General features: G+C 39.9%; 1 long non-coding RNA gene across 1 annotated transcript in view; it reads left to right on the forward strand.

Annotated features, from left to right (window-relative positions):
* Nucleotides 1-20120, forward strand: part of LOC121070017 — a 30583-nt gene that overhangs the window by 650 nt on the left and 9813 nt on the right. The window contains exon 2 of the long non-coding RNA XR_005819827.1: nucleotides 19417-19489. This is a non-coding gene — a long non-coding RNA (uncharacterized LOC121070017). The remainder of the gene's footprint in view (nucleotides 1-19416; nucleotides 19490-20120) is intronic.

The raw sequence follows: 20120 nt of genomic DNA on the forward strand, positions 1-20120 counted from the left end.
TTATTATTACAGAAATAATAAATAATGATCATGCAAAAGATCTGACAGGATATAAACTGTGCTGAAAAATCACCTCGCCTTGTAAAGTAACCTGCCAAAAGCTGCATATATCCTAATATGTCATTTGCCTTATTGTACTCATTTAAATCCTATGAACTAATACGGGGAAAAAAACAAGACTTAGATCAGACTATTTTTAGTTTCCAGTGTGTGTGACAAGGAACTTCTCGCAGTGCACTTGGGTAAAGAAATGGGCAAGGAGAAGGGAAGTTTGGTATAGCTCAAAAAATATATATATATATTTTCTTCATGGCAGAGGCCATGGACTGAACTGTGTTACTAGTTGGGAGCAAGAAAACCAGTTGCCAGCCTCTTCTGGCAATTCTGGCTTTTGGCAGAGAAGCTGAGAAAGCTTTTCAGCTAGGGAATCGTGGTGGAATCATTTTGCCTGGGGAAAGGCCTTGAAAGGAAGAGTACATGTGAGGAAGAGGGCCCTGCTCTGCAAGAGGGCATCCTTGGAGGGGCTGGTACAAGCAGTCCCACAGCTGCATGAAGGTATATTGGGAATTATGCTGTAAATGCTAACAGATTAAAAAGAGTACTCTTTCAAGCCTCTTGGAAAGTCCTTACCTGACCTTGGGAGAACAGAGTCAGAACGTATTAGATTAAACCAATCATCAAAGGCAGGAAAATTAAGTACTTTGAGCCTGTTTTATGAGCCATCTCTGCCTATCTGCCTTTCTTTCTACATATATATATATATATGCGTGTAACCTATTTTGACTGCACAGTATGTGAGCTCTAACACCATTTGGAAGTGTTACACTTGGCACGTGTGGAGAATTTCTAACATGCCAGATAAAGCCTGGGTCCTTTGGGAAGATGAGATGGCAGTCAGTCTGGTTTCCCGCAGGGGTTATGCATCGTTTATAAGCTTTTAATCGTATCTCAGAGTTTTGAAACAATGTTTTTGGGAGCTCAGCCTATTGTTTTCATCAGTTCTGGCTCTTTGAGCACTGGGAAGCCAATAATTTGGGGATCATCACTTGCTCCTTCACAGAAGGCGTTAGGACTTATGAGAATATGAATGGAGCTTGATAGGTTGCAAATGGCTAAATATGTCAGCATTTTGCTCAGCCATGAACTTTTGACTAAGATCACAGTAAACAGACAACAGTCCTGGTGGGCCAGATTTCACAGAATTGCCTCAAGTGAGGTAGAGGTGTAAGACTGTGATCCTTAACATGTTTCTTTAATTGACAAAATTCCATTAGTTTTCCAAGCTGTGTTTTTGCACATATTCCCAAAAGTGTATTCAGTTTACATGGCAAGGGCTTGGTAACAGGGGGGCTGCCAGGGTGGCCTCTGTGTGCAGAGCCCAGCAGCTGCCCTATGTCAGATCAGAGCTGGCTCCAGCCGGCTCCAAAAGGGACCTGCTGCTGGCCAGAGCTGAGCTAGGGAGTGATGCTGGTTGGGCCTCTGGGAGAGCAGACTGAAGAAAGGGAAAAAAAAACTGCTGCACAGCAGCAGCTGGGAGAGAGGACACCAAGCTCAGTGCAGAAGGAGGGCAGGAGGTGCTCCAGGCAGGCAGCAGAAGTTCCCCTGAGGCCTGTGGAGAGGCCCCTGGTGGAGCAGGCTGTCCCCCTGCAGCCCATGAGTCCCACATGGAGCAGATCTCCATGCTGCAGCCTGTGGAGGAGCCCCCGGTGGAGCAGGTGGATATGGCCTGGAGGAGGCTACGGCCCATGGAGAGCTCGAGGTCTGATGGTACCTCCCCTGCCCCATGAGAATAGACCCTCTGCAGAAGGTATAAAACATTACTCAGGATTTGGACTAAAATTCATGTGTGATGTGCAGATTGTGAGGCTATGTATGATAAAATAAGTATTATAGTAATTTAACAAACATGCTATGGCAATATAAATAAATGTATAAATATGCAGCCTGTAGTTACTACTGGATTTATGCCCTGCCAGACTCTAAAAAATAATTTAGCAGCAGCAGCAACAACAACAAAAAAGCAAAACACCAAAAGCCTAATAATAACTGTCATACTGCAGAGCACATTTATAAATATACTCCTGATATTAAAGATGATTTCTTTGGGGTTTAATATAAAACAAGAAAGCCATTAATATTTTCCTTTTTTTTTTTTTTTTTTTTTTTTTTTGGTGCTTTAGGAAATCCTATTTTCAACTCAGCATTGAACTATCTTTACTTCTTATCTGCATCAGCATGGTTATTATTAGTGCTTACCAACATGAAGAAAGATTTTAGCATTAACATCTACAGGATGTAAAGTGACTGTTTTGTAAAATGAGCTGGTTTTCAGCAATAGAGTTCAGCTTCTTGCAGTGTGGCTCTCTGAATTTTGGAGGAAATCAGGAACTTGGGTTTACATGGGAGGTATACAAAAATTTATTTTAGGGTATCATCAAAGTCACCACAAAAACTCATGAATTCAGAGCTGTTCTTTCTGAACAGGCATAATGTGAGCAAATTGAGATTCTGGACTTTGGAAAAAATGCAAAGATCTGCTTAGCAAGACTGATGAGCTGTTGGGGTTTGAAGTTTTAGGCTGGCAAGGGGAAGCTTCTGCCATGGAAATTTGTATTTAGTGCTATTAGTGGACTTTTAGCTACATTGCAACAGAACAAAAGGAAGTCAGAACAAGATAGTATATTGTAAGAATCTCAGGCAGGCACTGTTTAACCAAATGGTATTTTCAAGACGTCTAAATCTCATAATGGCATGAGAGATGGATATTAAAACTGAGGCTTCATATCAAATGGATGAATCTGTATGCCATGTTTCTATCGATAGATTGTCAGGAGCTCTTCTAATCCAAATAAGACAGGGAGACAAATGGATGGAGAACAACTCAGCAGGAAGTGAGCTGGGGTTGCTGGCTCAACGTAAGCCAGCAGCATGCCCTGGCAGCCGAGAGGGCAAACTGCATTTTGGAGTGCATTAAGTGTAGCATAGTCAGCCAAGCAAAAGAGGTGGTTCCCTGCTCTGTTTAGTGTTAGTTCAGCATCACCTTGAGTATTGTGAACAGTTCTGGGCTCACAATATAAAAAGGATGTTAAGGCACTTGAAAGCCTCCAGAGGAGGGCAATGTATCTGGTGAAAGGGCTGGAAGGCCTGTCCTGTGAGGGGAGGCTGAGGACACGTGGGGTGCTCAGCTTGGAGAAGAGGAGGCTGAGAGGCGACCTCCCTGCCCTCTGCACCTCCTGAGGAGGGGAAGCACAGAGGGAGGTGCCGGCCTCTGCTCCCTGCTCACTGGTGGCAGGACGTGTGGGAACGGCACAGAGCTGTGCTAGGGGAGGTTCGCTTTGGCCATTAGGGAGACCTTCTTTACCATGAGAAAGGCCATACACTGGCCCAGGCTTCCTAGAGTGGTGTTTGATGCCCCACACCTGTCAGCGCTCATGAGGTGTTTGGGCACTGCCCTCAGTAATGTGCTTTAACTTTTGGTTAGCCCTGAAGTGGTCAAGCACTCAGAATCGGTGATCTTTGTAGGTCCCTTTCAACTGAACAATTCTATATACATATTTGATATATATAATCAAGATTGACAAACTTAACTGCACTGCGTAATAAGCTATCATTTAATTTATAGATGTATATAATATAATGTAGTATAATTCAAACTACAACAGGTTGCCCATAGTTTAATCTCAGTGTGTACTGGTGTCAGAGGAAAATCAGAGTAGATTTTTTGGGTGAAACTTCATTTTTCATTTATTCCAAAACAGAAACTTGCTGAAAGTATTACATAGATATTCCAGACACACATCTCTCAAACTTTGAGGTCAAGAATTATTTTGTAAATATTTGATCCCTCAACAAATGGTATGAAAAATTATGTATTATTACTTCAGTAGGAGAGTGACAATTTTTTCTTCAGAGTTTCTTCACAGGCTAGCTTTGACTCAGACCTGACAGTTAATTCCAATTTAAAAATGGTAAATTTTTATTAGATTTACCATGAAATGTTACGTGGTTCACTCAGCTGTTTTCCATGTGAAGTGTCATCAGGGAATCTGCTTTTTAATACCATTTAACAAATAGCCAAGTGTTAATAAGTGTGACATTCCAGCTCTTTGAGATCAAGAGATCTCAAATCACAGGAGAGAAATGGTATTATCTCCTCTGCAGAGGCTGTTGAGAGGGGAAGTAACAAGGCAGGAGTTTACAAATTGAATTGGAGGTGCTGGATACACACAATGATATTTACTCAGTTTAGATTGTCGTAATTGTGCCTTCTGAAACTAAAATAGCTACGAATCTAAATGATGTCCTTGAAAATCTTTTTGAGAATGACTTCAATTTCTATCCACTTTGCATTCTAGGTGCTTTTTTTTTTTTTTTTTTTCTTTTTCTTTATGGGAATAGAGCACTACTGAATTACTATTTAGCCAGTAGAGACAAAATCTACTGGGGGAGTTAGCAGATCCAATGGTGAGCAGAAGGAGGTGTGTTGATAATGACTTCAGCAGAGCAAGAAACAACAAGAATGACACCCGTTTAGTATCCTTCACGTGAAACAATGCAGCATCAAGGTTTTAAGCACAGCTGTTGTAAACCTCTTTGGGATCCTAACTCTTCTCTCTCTCTCTCTCTCTCTCTCTCTCTCTCTCTCTCTCCCTCTCTCCCTCCCTCCCTCCCTCTCTCTTTTTTTTTTCCACCCTCAATGAATCTCTGTCAGTGAATGCCGCCAGAAATTTCTAGAAAGCTTATTTCATTATCTGGAGAGTGGGGGAAAACCTACATAAGAGTTAAGCAGATAAAGGATTCTATACATCTACCCATGTTTTTCTCATTCTTCAAGGATATTTCTTTTTTCCTCTCCTGGAGCTGGTAATAATTTTTTATTTTCCTGTATTTTTCAGAAAACCCGCCACCAATTTATCTTCCTTATATGTATTTTCTGGTAGTTCTAATTTCAAATGTGTTTAAGATACTACCTGTTTATTACAAATGGTAATAAATGACCACAGCTAGTAAATCTTAATCCTAGAAAATGAGAAACGTGATTCTCATGTCATTTAAATGCTCAGATACCATGGCAAAAAAAGCATGAAATATGTAATGATTGTGTAATATTGTAATAGGTAAAACAAAGTTTGAGTTTGAATCCACTTTTACTTATGAAAATCAGATAAGAATCTTGGAAGAAATCTACCGAGTTGAGGGATTTCAATGTTAGCTGAAAATAGCATAGATATACTTCAACGAAGGCTGATTTTGTTACATTTGAAAAATCTCCAGTAAGAGAGGAATAAATAGAAAATAGTGCTACTACTCTCTGTGAAGAACTCTATTAAAGTTTTCACTTCTATATTTGGATTAGGTTTATCTGGCAAGGGCTTGGTAGCAGGGGTCTGCCAGGGTGGCCTCTGGATGTAGAAGAGGGTGGTTGGGGGAAGGTCTTTTTAGTTTACTTTTAGTTTCTTACTGTTTGTAGTCTTGTAGCAATTGGTAACATACAACATTAGTCTCCCTTATGCTGTGTCTGTTTTGCCTGTGACGGTAACCGGTGAGTAATCTTCTTGTTTCAACCCCTGAGCCTTTTATCGTCCTCTTCCTTTGAGGAGGGGGAGTGAGAGAGCAGAGTGGAGGAGCTTCTCCACCTGTCTGTGTGAAAACATCACAATATTCTGAAAAGAATTTCTCTAAGAAAAGTCAAGAATTTCCTTTCTGAATCTTTCTGAAACTGGGGAAGTTTAACTCCCTCTAATTCAGCATGGGGTGCTTTTGCTTTGGCCGGTGAAGATGCAGGTAAGTGAAAGCAGTCTTCACATCCCTGTAAAAGCTTTCTATTCATTTCCTTTCTGAGGGAGGAAGAGGACCTAAGAGCAGTTTCACCAGATCAGATCGCTCAATCGGGAACCTGTCTTTGAAACCAGAAGTAGATGTTCATAGAAAAGACGTATGAGCAGAACCTGAACAGTGATGATTCCATAAGAGATGGCTGTTTCTCATCTGTGGGTTAAAGTCTAGCTTCTGTGCAAGGAAAAGAGAAGCAGCAGCTCTGTCCTCACTGGTCATGTTCTTCCAAGCCTGTTTTCTTAAACACTTTTTGAGATGGGAGATTGCATTTTTTTAATCAGGATATCCATCACTTGATACAAAAACAGGTGGCCTAGTGAGGCTGTTCATTTGAATTGCCTTTTTTAGAGCTATTGAGCTGACATTTTCACAACACTGCATCTGATGACTCCAAGATATTTGTTCCCAAGTGGTAATCAACACTTCAGAGTACATTTTTTATGAACAAAGTTAAGGTTGTTTTTTCTTTCTCCATGTGCTATATTGTGCATTTGTCTACATTAAATTACTTCTATCACCTTATTCCCCAATCACTCAGGCTCATAATTTGGGCCTCCATAGTTGGATCTCATCTTTATTATCTTGGATAAGAGTCCCATACCATAGCATTTCCCATAACAAGCCAAACATTTATCTGGGAGCTGAGAGATCTGTTTGTTTTGGAATAGGAATTTGAGTTTAGGTTTTAGTATCACTTTTTTTTTTTTTTTTTCTTCCCAATGTTGCATGAGTTCTTCTTTTTTATTTTACTTTTGGAGAGGAAGAGGCTCTGGGCTGGACCTGGGCTGTTACAATTGGATCACAGTGTCAGGTCCATCTGCTGTTGGCTTGAGAACTGTGAGCACAGTTCTCGTGTTGCCGTAAGCACTCAGTCGCTCAGCACATCCTCTGCCTAATGTTGAACTTGTCAGTACTGGCTCTGCGGCCCCCCAGTATCTGAAGCACAGTCCTCAAAGTCAAACTTTTATTTCTATTCTCTCTCTCTTCTCAGGCTAATGTGACAGCGAAGGAAATATGTGCTGGTGTCACAGTCCATTTGTTAACACAATCACAATTCACTTCATGTAGATCTTTTGGACAAATACACTCAGAGTGACTATATTTGTGGCATTTTCATCTCTCTGTGACATTCTTGGCAAAGTTCTCTCTGGGTAAGTGGAAGGGGCCAGGGAAAAACAAGAAATGCCTGCACTCTTACAGTTTCCTCTCCAGTCTTAAGCATTGTTCTTTTTAGGTTGCAGGACTCACCTTCTCAGATGTTTTTTTCTGATTTGAATGAATCTTCTGCATTCAACCTGTTCTAGATCTAGATGATTCACAGTCAAATATACGTCCTTCTCCTTACACCCAGCCTCGCTGGTTATCTTCCTACTGTTCTGCTTTTCTAATGCCAACAGCACAGCGTCCTCTCCTGAAGAAACTGCTCTGTGCTAAGTGCAGTGTACAGGTAACTTGGAGTTGTGTGCAGTGGGAACTCGCAGCGAGGTGCTGCTCATCCCTAATTTGTTGGGGCTACAGGCAGCCCAGGGCCTGGGGAGCTGATGCAGCAGCCAAAAAGGCTTTCAGTGAACTTCAGTTCCTCAATTGTACCTGACTCCCTTGCCTTCCTCCACAACTCAGTATTGACATCTGAACTGTTTAACTTATTTATACATTTATTTGTTTTAATATTTACTATATTGTTTAACCTGTTGCTCTGACTTTCCAGTGTGTATGTTAAACAAATTTGAGGTTATTCTGGGTTATTTTATTTGGCTTTTATCCACTTACTAATAATTATTTTTAATCCTAGCACTGTAATGCTAGGGGAAAATCAGATCCCAGTAAAATAAGCAAGGGAGTTAGATTCAGCAAGATTACTATTATCCACTATCTCTGTTATGATGGCATGTTGTAGCTCAGTGTGATTATTGTTGGTATTAGAAAAAGGTCACAGGCTTGGTAGTGACCTGAAACCAGGGTTTTAGGGCTGATCTTGCCTCAGTGGCTGCAGTATCATTCAGCACCTCCCCTGCTGACACTGGCTCCCACAGTGCTGGTGTGGAGAGGCCTGACCCCGGTTCCCATCCTTGGAGAACCAGCAGCAGCCCTCCGAGTTTTGCAGCTTGCAGGCTTTTGCTAGGAGCCAGTGTGCAGGAAGGAGACTGCTGATGTAAAAAGCTGTATAAGCTGATGTATAAAATCAGCCTCCCACCATGAATGTCATCCTCCCAGCGAAGACCTCAGGATGCTGATGGCTCATCACAGTCCTCTCCTGCTCTTCTTGAGCAAGACAGAAACTGCCGCTGTCAGGATGCAGAAAGACATTGGAAGGGTAAACATAACACCTGAGTAACTTTCCTATATTGGTTAGGTAGTTTGGACTACGCTGTTAAAAAAAAAAAAAAAAAAAAAAAAAAAGTTGAATTAACAGTAAATTCCTGGCTCTGTAAACATAGTGTTTTCCCTTTGGCCCATAATAAGACGTTGAGTGTAAAAAAGTCAAGGGCAAGGACAAAGGAGGACAAAACGTATTTTACATATCTTAAGAGCAAAGTCTACTCTACTTTAAAGGACTTGATTTTGGTATGAAAAGAGAAGAGCAAAGAATTGTAAGAAAGGCATTTTTTACCACTAAAATTATTTTCTTAAGAAGGATAATTACATGTAGGCATTGTGGAATGGGGAGAGCACATGCAGCATTGTATGGATACAATATGCCAGTTAAATACATTTTAACCAATCTCTTTCTGAGCAAAGACTCAAATAAGAGATGGCAATTTTTAGAGAGTAGAGCAAAGGTTTATCAAGAAAAGGATTAATGCTGCAGAGGGCCTCTCTTTCCATCTCAGAGACTGGCAGACATGACTGCCTTTTGGGAAGCAGGAAAGGGAAATGGGTTTCCTCCCCATCACGCAGACTTTTGGCCAAAAGTAGATGGTGTGAACTGGTGTCTGGCAATTTATCTGACTTCTCTAGATGCTATTAGCAAAGGGGATGTAATCAAAAGTGTAGTTTGTTTTTAAGAGAAGTCTTAATAGAAGTCTTTCCATGTCTTTGGTACATGTTGTAGTTCATAAAAAGCATTACCTAGACAGGAGGTGTGGTTCCACACATTTGACTGTGTGTTTACACTGGATTTTGTTAGGAGGCACAAACAAACTTGTCTGTGTATGTAGAAACAGAGGATCGTGACTTCTTCAAAGTGTGTTTTTTTCTGGTTTAGCTAAACCCTTTGTAGAGTAACTAATGCATGAAGGCAACTACTAGAAGATTTTACAGATTTTGATGTTATGAAGGGGAACTCAAGGATTAAAACAAAGACATCAAAATATCATATGCTGTTTTTTGTCTGCTAGCGAATCAATTCAGCTGCATGTAACTTTAGGTTCTTATTACTGCAGAGGTGAAAAATGCAACCTTAATGTGCCTTTTAATCAGATCCAAAACCTTGGATCCCAAGCCACCATGCAGTTAAATGCTCTGGGAGATTGTTCTTTATCTTCTTGGAGGTAAAAATAAATCCACGAAGAAAGTGCAGTAATTCTTCCATATGTTTGGACATATTCATTCCCCTCCTGTTCATGAATGTTCTTTAATGTTTTCCCCACTAGTGGGTTTCTTTTACCCTTGTACAGATACCTGATGGATGATTGATGTCCTGGAGCTTCAGTTCTCCTGGGGCTTCCAGCCTAACCTTGAAGCCTTCAGGTGTCGTATTTATTCAATGCCTTGGAATTTTTTTCCATCCATTTTAATCCTCTATCATCAATCTGTTAACAATCGCTGTATGTTTTGTTTCATCTCAAGAAACATCTGGAATAGTTGTACATATTTAGTATTTTTTGTTGAAAGGATCTTTTTTATTTGGTCTCATATGTCATTTTTCTTTCATATACTTTGCTTAGCTACCTATTTTCACTTAAATATATTGGGTCATGAATTTGTAAAGTGGATCCTTGGCCTGCCATCAAATAATGTGTCTTTGAGCAATTGACTATTTGTGCAGCTTTGTAGTAGTGAGTAAGTCTTCTGTATTATCTAAGAGATGTTTGACACCCTTTTAGAGAAATTTTCAAATCTTTTCTAAACAACCAACTATTGTGACCAGACACAAACTTAGCAGTGCAAACATTTCCAAATAAAACAATAAACAATTAACTGACAGATAAAAAGCTAACTGAAGGCAGAAATGCAGAGTCTGTCTAACATCATGGTAGCCGTGGTCATTTCAATTCAAAATAAAGAATAATAGTTATAGTATACATTTTTGGTATAACAGCCCGTTGGGAAGAGCACTTTTGTGGGGAAATAAATGAAAAAAAAAAAGAAAAGAAAAAAGAAAAGAAAAAAGTACATTCAGTGCCCATCTCAGTTCTCTGGTCTTCAAATCACATCTTGGAGGACAATGCTTCAAACACCAAGCTAACAAATAGTAATAAAATGGTGGTAAATGGGCAGAGGTGGAGGAATTGTTTGTTTTTCCTGGAAGTACTGCTATGTACAACTTAGAGTAGTGCAAGAATGTGAAGAAGGACCAAAAAGGGCACAAAGCAGGAGTCCTGGACATGGGCGCCCTTCTCAAATGGGTAACCCTGGTCCTGGGGTGGTTTGCCCTGGACAGAGGAGAGGAGACAGTGAGCAGCCTGTGACGCTCATGCCAATGTAGATTGGGGGCATAGTTAAAGACGGATCTAGGACACACATACGTCCCTGAGACCCACAATTTAGATGGAGCCTCTGAGTTGGGGGTCAGTTATCTTTACATTGTGTCAGCTGCCTCTGCTTCTGATGCCATGGAGAGGCATCTTAAAAGGAAATGCTGGCCTTTTTAAAATTTGACTAAGAGCTCCTCTCCCTCTCCCTTTCCCTCTGTTCTCTTCTTTTTCTTTAACTGGTACTTTGAAAAGAGCAGAAAATTTTGTAATTTGAACCATAAGCATATTAAATTAACTGTCACTCTTGGCTAATACACTTAAGGACTTTGCTTTCAACCTGATTTTAAAACTTGTTCATCTGTACTTCTGGCTCCTATGTTTTAGGAAAGAGGTCTAATGTTGCTGTAAGCATTAAGATTTGGCCATGTTCTGTTCCAATGTAACAGTTCCGTGGAGCTGCAGGAAGTTTTATTTCTGTTGCACATCTGCAGTAAAAACCAGGCATTTGAAACCTGAGCCCCTTAAGGGCCCATGTCTCAGAGATATTGATCATCTCCTGCAACTTTTTGTCTGCTTTCAATTCCCATTGCTGTCAGCAGGAGACAAGGCTCTCAGCACCTTGCAGGATCCGGCTTACAGAGGCTGCTTTTGGAGAAGCTTGTCTGCCTATGTATTCAACTGGCTGGATGATCTCTCATCAGATGGCTCCATATGTTATTGCACAACCCAGATATTTCTGCTGTCAGCTGCAGGTAAAACAATGTCTGCATTGTCTGGACTCGATTTGAAAAGTTACTAAATGAAAGCGAATTAGAGTAAATGGATTTAAGTGCTTTTGAATATATATATATATATATATATATATATTACATTTGAAGCTGCAGTTTAGAATACTGCCCATATTCAGAAGGGAGGTCGTTTCTAGGAACTTCTCTATTCTAGTCATTTTCCTATTTAATAATTTAATAATTAAAGCAGTTTTAATCTCCCCTTTTCTTTAATTGTTAGTCCTAGATGAAGTTTCAGTCCAATTCAGAATAACAGCCATGTAGTAATGAAGCACATAGGTGACTCTAGGACTCCAGTCGACTCAGGTGGTGGAGGCAATTCATATATGATGAGGTCCCCAAAGCATCTTCAAAAGGAATAGTGAAAATTTAGTATGACTGGAAATGACAACTACACCTGAACGTCCCAGGCTGTCATACCAGGATGGGGGAGTGGGGGAAGAAGAAAACCTCATACCGTGTTTTCTGTGGAGGACTAGAGAAAATGTTTTTTAAATCAGTCCTGCAAATTTGAACATTCCATTTTAGCTTCTCCTTATAGATGAATTTATGAGTAATGCAAATTATTGAACTTAATGCAGGAGCACTTATGCAGGAGATGATAGTGGGTGATCCCTTCATGATCCCTTCTACCTTACATTCCCTGAATAAAAAAGAAAAATCTAGAGATACACTATACTAAACTAAAAGCTAAGTTCTACTTTATGGATCTTTAACACTATGAATTGTCATACAATGAAAAAAGAAAAAAAACCTATGGCTAGCATTTGAGGCACTGAAAGAGCTAATTTCTAGATATGTGCGACACCTGTTAATTCAGTTGAAGTCAAGGGGAAATGGCACAGAACCTCAAAAAAAACAACCCTGAACTATCTTAAATTAAGCAATAAAAGTTGAAAGAATTACTAAAATGTTGAGCTTAACACTTATTGAGTAAACTCTTTTTTCCCCCCATCTTGCACATAGCCATTTCAAGTATATTTAGCATATACGTTCACTATACTCCTGCCCCTCCCCTTCTCAAATGGGAAAGAACACTTTAAGTTGCCTTCCCAGTTAGTTTTGATCTTGAATTTTCCTGTTTTCACTGGAGTTATATATATGCCACATTTAGCCAAAATGCACAGTGTACTGACAGGTGAAAGCTGGTGATTTGAAAGAAATCCCTCTTTTCCACAGACTGAGTCTAACCTCATCCTGAGCAATTATTTTGGTAGTACAGTTTCCATTTTCCAAGCAGTAACACTGCCAAAGATTTTGGTCTGTTCAGTGCAAAACTTTCTACCTAAAAAAGTTGAAGCTAAATCAGCAGCACATTGGAATCAACTGGTGGATTCAGAACAAAAAACAGAGGAAAGGCACAAATATATATGCAAAAATATATATATTTATAAAAAAGGCACAAATATATATTTAAAAAAAGGAAGAAGAAAATCTTTGTTTATGCAGTTCAGTTTCTGAAGAAAAGCAGTTATGCTGAAAAGACTGGAGCCAATTCCCTCAGGCAGCGACTGGGTGATAGCTTTGCTCTGGCAATAGCAGTCTGCAGGTAGGAGCTCTCAGCTCCTCAGGGAGGTTGAAAATGCTTTGGTGTACCTCAGAGTTCCTTGGTAATGCACGCAAGCCTGTTTTTCTGTGCCCATGGAGGAAGATTACGTTGAGGGTGAGAGAGGAAATGGGAAAGTTGTGGAGGGTGCCACATGGAGCTCTGTGCCACTGGCCACTGGCACAACCTCCTCTTTCCTCCCTGTCTCCTGGAGCACTCAGCTTTACTCCATGTGTTCTTCTGGTAGCTGTATCCGAGGAAATGAAAGTCATTGAAGTAAAATGACTCAGTTGAGTGGCTTAAGGTACGAGACCTCTTGTAGCTACATCTTCCTAGATTTTTTTATTATTGTTGGTTTAGTGTTGTGTTCCCCTACTTCCATTCACACAACTCACTGCTGGGCCTTACAAAGTCAAATATATGTTCAGAATTATGATCCCTGAATGTTAGATTTATTATTAATGAAGAACACAGTTTCTCAGTCAGAGCATTGCTGTGGCTAATGCCATGACCAGGCAGAGTCACCCTCTGCCTCCTGGTGCGCTGAGACAGCTGTGCTAGATCCTCCCAAGCCCACTGTGAGGGGCTGAGGCCTACTTCTGCCGCATGGAGCTGAGCTTTCATCCACCTGGCCTTGCAGAGCCCTTGCTGTGTGCCACAGGTCCAGGAGAGGAGGCCACACAGTACACCCTGAAGTGCTCATACCACAGTCCGTGTTTTGGTGTGAGGGGTTACTGCAGCATCCCTATTGAGTAGAGGAGCCTGCCTAACGCAATGTGGAGCTTGGCTAGTGCCACTCGAAGTAAGAAATTGCAAGATTTATGAGAAATATTGCTAATTGAAGTTCAAATAACAAAAACCATTGAAGAAACTGTTTTCTACGGGATTAATCTCATGAACAGGGAAGGGAGGGTGCAAACGAGTCATTTTGAGTTGTTCATTCGAACTCACAGCATATGTTAAACCAAGTTAGACTAAAAGGCTGCCTCTTCATGAGCAGGCAGTGCTAAGTACGATCACGAACCAGGTCTTTTCACAATGATTGTGTATTTGGTTCACTCTCAAAAATAATTATTCTAGACTCTCTGAGGAAAAATTTATTTGTGCCTTTATTTAAAGAAAATATTTGAAAACCCGGGTACAGCTTAGTCTTGCTTTTCCCAACCGGAAGAAATATTCCTGCTTTCAAACCATTTTAACTGCTGCAAGGAAGCCACAGTCAACTTTGATCTGTCAGTGAAATTAGTTTTCTTTGTTAATAAAACCTGATATCTTGGACAGGATGTTTAAGAAGTGATTGTGGACCAGTTTTAACCATTGGTGTGCAAACAGGAGTCAGCGTTAAACTTGTGTTTAATAGAAGAGATACGCAACCTAAACACACACAGCAAATTGAGTCCCTCCACAGAAGTATGCAGCCCGCCTTGCTGCAGGCTGGCTGCTGCCCCCGTTGAGGTCTGTCATAAATCTTCCATGGCCTTTTTGATTCAGCGTCAGCTGCTGTGACTATGTAGCTGCCGTTGGGGGGAAGCTTGTGTACCTCTGAGCAGCTGCCTGGAGGGTCTTAAGTAACATACTTAAGGTTGGTGCAGGCTTCTGGTCAGATAAGACTTTATTGGTAAGAATGTAGGCACTTCAAGGATTAGATGCAGGTTTTCTGGATATCTCTGTGATAGATAGGTTCCTAAATTCCTATCTTGATTCAGGCTGTGTGTAGCTAGACGTGTGTTTATATGTTTAACTGATGTCAGTGAGACTATTTACTTGGGTTATTCATGCCCTTAAATGGTTTAAGAAGGAGGCCTCAATGAGGTGAATCAGGCAGCAGAAACCTAAAATAGATTTCCAATAAACCTAATTAATTCAGAATTCTGATTTTCATTACAATGTATTGAATTAAGTCAGATACTGAGTAGGAGTAGAAACAAAATGATGGACATGGTGGCATTTCCTGCCAGGTTGCGGGTACAGTACTTGTCATCAGATAAAGGGGAACAAAAGGTTAGCATAGCTGAGTAGATATTTTTAACATTTAAGAGAGAATTCCAGAAAAAAGCGTGGGAGAAAAGAGATGACAGCTTGCCGTACATGAGAAATCTGCCCAGTATTATATACAAGGAGACAATATAGCAGAGTTGTGTTGGGAAATACAAGAACCGTTGTTGATTTTATGAAGTTATATAGCACTTAACCTGGTATTCCCAGATGAAAAAGAATAAGAAGAAATCCATGTTTAGAAGTGAGGATGGCTGAAAAGAGGCAATCTGGAGAGGTGAAAATGTAATAATTTCCTCCAGCAGCAAACACAACGGAAATGAAACTCATCTGTCTATACACTCTTACCATTTGAGATACTCTAGAGTATTTTGCAGGGTCTCCAACTGCAGTTCCAGAAGAGCTTGGGTCTCCTGTAGGTCCTGTGCAGACATTTTAAATGTCTTTCAGCAACCCAGATGTAGTGGGGGCTTTTGTTTAGGGAATGGAATCTCAACGTAGTAGACTTTATTTTTTTTGTGCTGACTTTTAAATGTGAAAAATTAGACCCAACAAAGTACTTATGCTCCTTTTAGTTCATTTTATTGGAAAAAGAGGAGCCTAAAAAAAGAAGGTAAGAACTTAAGTGCTGTGCTGAATCTGGGCCAGGTAAGGAAGTTCATCGCACACAACAGCTAGGGCCAGCTACGCTCCATGTATGCATACAGCCTTCCTGGGAACACTATATTAAAGAAAGTGTCTTGGTTTCATGTGAGGAAACAATATAGAATTAGGAATTCGGCTGGATCACAGTGGGAGTACAGATCTGCTGAATGCAGGTGAGGGCTGTGATTTTATATAACCTGGGAACCTTCGGAGATACTTGCTTCATTAATGTTGGTCCTTTTAATGCAGCTCCCTAGGAGACGCATGAATTAGCTTGGTTTCAGTATTACTGTCTATTTGGTCTAACTGCAGAGAGATGATGCTGGACACGAGCATGATGAGATGTTTGGTTGTGCATGAAATGAGTCATCTCAAATAAAGACGGGAAGTAAGGCCAGCTGAAAATGATTGCACTTGGATTGATAAATAAGAAGTGAATGTATGTGTGAAGTTATTGTGGAAAGAAGAGCCGTATTTACTATGTGTTTTTTGGAAAATTTAATCATGTTGGTAGAGCAGTGCAATTTTAACGTTTAACTTTACATTTCTGTAAGAAATACATAAATCTTAGAAAGTAGGAACCTAAATGGTCATTATGATATGACCTCGTGGATAGCGTTTATTAGTGCTGAATGTGAAGGGAGATGATTATCTACCAAAACCGCAAACATTAAAACCCCCTATTAAGTGTGAAACCATTGGTGAGCCCCAAGGTTCTCATTTGTGCTAGGCCAGATGACCTGAACTGGTGTAAAGTCAAATTTGTGCTTCCTCACCTTAGATCAATTCTGAGGAAAGCTCTGCTTTTAAGTCCAGGAGCATCTACTGCAAATGAAAGTCCACTTAAGCTTTAGGTAGGCAAAAGTAAAACATCTTCAAACATTTTACTGTTAACTTTGTGCTATATTAATCTTCTCATTTGTCTTTCAATCAGACAACATCTGTTCTTTCTCCTATAAACTATAAGCTCCAGCTATAGCTAAACTATAGCTTTACCTTACAGAGTTTTTTAATTTCTAAATAAATACTTGTATGGTTCTTCATAATACTAAAAAGTTTAGTTAGGGTGGTTGCAATATGAATTGAAGATGCTTTTTTGTTGTTGTTGAAAATTATTTATTTGTCTCTGTTTCAACTTTTGTTTAAAACAAACACTCGCTAACTTCAACTGCACTATTAAAATAAATAAATAAATAAAATGCAGAAGCACTTGGGGAAAAAAAATGAACCAAATCACCAACAAAACAAAAACAAAAACAAAACAAAAAACCAAAAACCCACAAATGCTGATTAAAAGCTGGGTAGTCCTGCTCATATGTGTGATCTTATCAGACTGGCCTTTTTTTCCAGATGTCAAAATTTTATGTGGTGTAAATGATACTCTCTTTACCCAGATGGTCTAAGATAGGAACAGCTTCTGGGAGGTATACACTATTTAATTCTGTACATTCAGTATCTATAAAAAAAGAAACCGGTCAGTAAAGTGTCTGAATTTTGCAATATTCATTTGGGAATAGAAGCCCTGAACTGACTGACTGCACACTTGACCAGATGTGGTCTCATCTTTATAGAAAACAACCAGACCACCAATAAAATTATTCAAAATATGACTCAGAGTGGCAATCACAGGACTGCTATTCTCATCATAACAAGCTTCACTGTGCACAAACAGTAAGGGTCAGATTTAGTTCTCATTTGCACTGGAATATAACTGTCTTAAAGGGGGGGGATTTTTTTCCTTTTTTTTTTTTTTTTTCTCACAGAGAAGTAGCTGACAGTGACTTTTGTCCCCATTTTCTGTACAGGCATAACACATTAGAAATCAGATAGGTAATTCAGCACATATTAATAGAACCAATAATTGGACACAAAGGGCTTAATGAATTTTGTTCTTGGATGGTAGTGTATGGTGCAGGAGTCTCACTGAAATGAAAGCCACATATCTGAGGGCAGAGCTGACCCATATAAACTGAGTGTGGCCTCCCTATTAAATGCCAGAAGCTATTGGCTAGTTTTCAGGTGGTCTCCTTGGAAATGATGTGAAGTCAGCAAATAATCAAATGGAGAAGTATTTTAAATTACCTTGTTTTTGTAAACACGGTGTTAGTTTTCCTAGAAACGGGACCAAATGCAGCAAAGCTCACTATTTAGCTGAATTAAGTTAAGAATGGGCTGAAGACGGTGTTTATGCAGTGCCACAGTCTAACCGAACATAAGCAGGTGCCCTCCCAGTGGTATTTGTGCAATAGCACCCGGTATTCTAGTTTTGGGTTTGGTGGCCCTGACTGTACTTCCCCAGAGCATGCTGTCTGCTTTCTACAGACCCTTTGGTACAAAACTCTGCTGAAATTTGCTGCCTCAGAGAGTTGTAGGTGATGTAGAATTGTTTGGCTATGCAGGTGAGTCCCAAGTGCCAGGAAATCTGGAGTTGGAGCATCCGGGCAGCAGCACCCTGTACTGCTGCTCCCATTGGCCTGGGTGGCTGTGGCAGGGAAAGGTAGGCTGCCTGGTCACAGCTGTGTGCCTACCCTTGCAAAACACAGCACCGAGTGCAAGTTAAAGAACATTCCTGCTTTGCGTAGCCTACGTGGGAATAGGAAAGATTCATACAGAGCTTAATGGAGTCCCTGAATGCCACTCTTTCTCCTTTGTCCCAGCTCCTCTGTTTGCTGTATCTTCAATTTCAGGTTCCTAGTACTCTTTTCTCTCTAAATAAGACAGGTAGAAGTTCAGGATGTTGACTTAGTGCTTTTTACGAGTGAATTCATGATGTAGAAAGAGTAATAAATGTTAAGTAGAGTTCATATCTTAGTATGTAGGTTACTTCTTCAGAGATTACTTTTAAGTGTAATTTCTTTTGCAAGAACTGATTTTTTTCAGGATTTTTTTTTTTTTGAAAACATCTCTGTTTTTTGTTTTTGTTTGCTTTTATTTATTTATTTATTTATTTTTTACTGAAAGTCGTTAAAGTTGGTCTTGAGGCTTACTGACACCAAATTCTGTTGCTTCTCCCATCTTTGATTTTCTGCTAGTCTGCTGGCCGGCTGACCTCTCAAGCGTCTAGTTTTATTTAGACTCATATTTTCTTGCTTAGTGTATGTATTTTTTAAGTGTATAAGTGTGAGAAAAATTGCCAAAAAATGAACAACTGAAATATGAAGCTGAAATTTTATAATTTTATTTAGGTTGGTAATTATAAAGAGAGACTTCAATGCTGTGGAGGCAATAGCGACCCTAATAAGTCAAAGATACACACATTTAGAGGAAACGGTTAATCTGACAGCATAACTGAAAACATTAAGATCTGTGGAAGAGACTTTGGCTGATGCTAATGTAAGTGGCTCGACAAGGCCCAGAACTGGTAAGAGGGTCTAGCAAGGCAGTACTTCTACATTGCTGAGTAGGCAGAAGATGAACTGAGAGAAGAAAGTATTCTTAAATCAGCCAGACTTGTGTTAGAGCCAATCTGTATATAAATGATCCGACCAGAAAGTCAGAAAGCGTTTGCCAGATTGTTCTGGAAAGATGCAGGTGAGTTATGTGGGTTGCAACTGGGAGGAAAAGAGGATGTGTCCCTGATGAAAACTCAGGATGTTAGCAGACAGTCTAAACTGTTTTGGTTGGGCAAAATGTCCTTGGGTGTCCGTGGGAGCTGGGAAAACTTGGAGAGAGGTGGAAGGTTTGAAATTTCAAGAAGCGCATGGTGCAGCAGCAGAAGTAATTGTCACTCACCTTGCTGAGCTCCAATTGGTTTCTAAGAGGCATGGTTACATGAACCATCATCTGTACCACTGCAGCTTGTCTGGCAAGCGTGGGCAAAGAGAGAAACATACTGGCAGAAAAGTATAAAGGTACAATGAGAAAGTCTGAAAGTTGGCTACGTTCTTTGCACTTCAGAAAGTTTTCAGCTTCATATTCCCTCTGACATTCCCCATCTCTGGATATGTTTCTTTTTCTCTGTTTCTACCAGGTAGCGGTTGAAGTTGTGTTCCTCTTACCTGCCTGGATCATCTCTGAATCAAATCCCAGATGTTGCCTTTCCTGTGAGTATGTGGCTGTTTCTTTTTTCTTTGTCCTGCACCACTGGAAATTTGGCACCCACAGGTGGTATGACCAATAAAGTTTATCCAAATAAGGTTCAGTGCTTCAGTTTTGCTTTGAAACACCTATCTGAGCCAACCACAAATGATCACTATAGCTCCTGAAGGTGGCCAGCCCCAAGTCACTCAGTACACTTCCATTATGCAGCTTCTGTTTCTTTTTCTTTTTTCCTTTTTTTTTTTTAATTAATTCATTGTAAGTTATTTTCAGAATTAATTTCCTCTGTGGTATAGATTGTATTCTACCTGAACTAATTTATTTCCTTTTGTAAGCCAGTGATTCAACTGTGGTCTTTAAGGAAAATGTCACTTTTGCACTACCAAAAACTGGAAAATTCCTCTTAAGACCTCTGTTTAACTCATTCGTGGAGATACCTGTTTTATTTATGTATTGGTTTTGCCTGGTTGCAATATCTGAGCACTTCTTCAGCATTATTCAGTTTATCACTATAAAGTGAAGCAGAACACTTATTAACACTTTTGTAATTAATTAAGCTTAGCAATGAGATAAGAGAATTCTGTAAAAATGATGATCAGATTTCTCCATATTACTCTTTAACTAAATCTGCCTTTT

This window comes from Cygnus olor, chromosome 4 (genome assembly GCF_009769625.2).
Source record: "Cygnus olor isolate bCygOlo1 chromosome 4, bCygOlo1.pri.v2, whole genome shotgun sequence".
Classification (NCBI taxonomy): domain Eukaryota; kingdom Metazoa; phylum Chordata; class Aves; order Anseriformes; family Anatidae; genus Cygnus; species Cygnus olor.